At 39.5% G+C, this 1,894-nt stretch overlaps 1 protein-coding gene across 5 annotated transcripts in view; it reads right to left on the reverse strand.

Annotated features, from left to right (window-relative positions):
* The window catches only part of LOC103472347 (uncharacterized), a 27,376-nt gene that overhangs the window by 15,668 nt on the left and 9,814 nt on the right, over nucleotides 1-1,894 (reverse strand). The window contains exon 1 of one of the 5 annotated variants that reach the window (XM_017306706.1): nucleotides 1,326-1,477. The exons of the other annotated variants lie outside the window; for them this stretch is intronic. The gene's annotated coding sequence lies outside the window, so the exon portion shown is untranslated. Of the gene's footprint in view, nucleotides 1-1,325; nucleotides 1,478-1,894 lie in introns of those variants that run through there. 5 annotated transcript variants of the gene reach the window in all.

A 1,894-nucleotide genomic window follows, 5' to 3' on the forward strand; every position in this document is an offset into this window, starting at 1 on the left:
CCTCCATGGGGAGCAGAGCTTTCAGTCGCTCTGCTCCCCAACTATGGAACTCATTACCACCATACCTTAGAAACATAAAGTCATTATCAAATTTTAAAACCGAACTCAAAACACACCTTTTTAGATCTGCCTTTTCCACATGACACAATTGGTTTGCCTGATTTTACATAGTTTTTATATAGATACATTGTTTTGTTTTATTTATTTTTATCTACTTTTACTTGTTACATTTTATTTGTTTCTGTCACAGTTTTTTTATTATTGTACGGTGTCCTTGAGTGCCAGAAAGGCGCCTTTGAAATAAAATGTATTATTATTATTATTATTATAATGTGTCATATCATGAACCAGAACCAGATTGCTGCTGTTTTGTGTCCATATTTATCATGTTAGCAGAGCAGGTGGAAACCGATGCTAAGAAATCTGCGGTCGCCGTGGCGAGGAGGCGGCATGGACTGAATGTCAGACGCTGCTGGTCAAATATCTGGAACATTTAAACAATATGAAATATAAAAACGTCTCTGTGTCCTGCGTCTATAGAGCCCAGAAAAGGAGATGCAGATTATATTTATCTGCTACAGGTTCCACAAAATGTGCAGGTAAAGATGTGTCTGTATGGAACAGAATAATGTGACGGAACTGCAGACAATATTTATGCAATTAAACCAAAATAAGAAATACCAGGAGTAAACTTAAATATTAACGCCACCAGGAAACAGAAAAGCATCATGGAGCCACAGAGACACTGAGGGTAAAACAACAGCTGAGAGCCGTTTTAAAATCTGGAGATCATCTGCAACCACCAACTGCACATGTATTTTATTTTATTTTATTTTTTGCTTACACGTTATTTTGCATCATTTCTGACAAGCCTTCAGTGTTTACTGCTCCAAGTAGAGAACATGAAAACACAACAAACCAAAGTCTTTTAGTTCATGGAAGGTGGGGTAAATGTGTTATAAACTTGATGTGTTATAAACTTATAACACATCAAGTTATTACAACAATCAGTTTCCATCACTTTCCACAGTGAAACCGAGTTGAAGATTTTACTGCGGAGTCATCAGACCACCAGATGAAGTCTGAGGTGATAAATATGACACACTGAGCCATTTCTCCTCTAATTCACTTCCTCCTTCTGCAGCTCACAGGTACAGATGGTTAGATCACCATCCATTCATGAGTTAGTTGTATATTCAGAAGACTTTACGTATTAAACAAGTTTCTACTTCTGCTTGTTTAAAATAAACTGGACTTCAACAAATCAGTGGCTTTTAGCAGTAATTCCTTTTTTTAATAAAGCTGTAAGAGAGGTTATTACTTACACAGAACCAGAATAAAAATCTGACTCCAAGATGCCATGACAGCCTCAATGGTGCAGAACCAGGTCCAAAAGAACCAGCAGCAGAAATAGAAGCAGCAGCTAAGAAGAGTGTTGCATTTTCCTCCTGATAGAACAAACTAAACATTTTTCTCCTTCCTCTGCTGCGATTCATGTTCCTGTTTTACGACTCCTCCCCTCTTAAGGAACGGCTGCTGACAACAGCTCTGTGTGTGTGTGTGTGTTTGTAATACCTTGTGGGGACAATTTTCCTGACACATACTACCTTGTGGGGACCAATTGCTCCTTGTGGGGACCGAAGCCTGGTCCCCACAAGGAGCAATCCTGTTTTTGGGTCAGCGGTCAGAGTTAGGACTAAGGTATGAATTGAGTTTTGGTTGGTTAGGGTTAGGAAAAGGGTTAAAGGTGAGGTTTAGGCTGTAGAAATGAATTGAAGTCAATGGAAAGTCCCCACAAAGATAGCCACGCAAACACGTGTGTGTGTAGTGGTGGCTGTGTGTGTCTGTGTGTGTGTGCGTGTGTAGTGGTGTCTGTGTGTGTCTGTGTGTGTGT

Source organism: Poecilia reticulata, linkage group LG1 (assembly GCF_000633615.1).
Source record: "Poecilia reticulata strain Guanapo linkage group LG1, Guppy_female_1.0+MT, whole genome shotgun sequence".
NCBI lineage: Eukaryota > Metazoa > Chordata > Actinopteri > Cyprinodontiformes > Poeciliidae > Poecilia > Poecilia reticulata.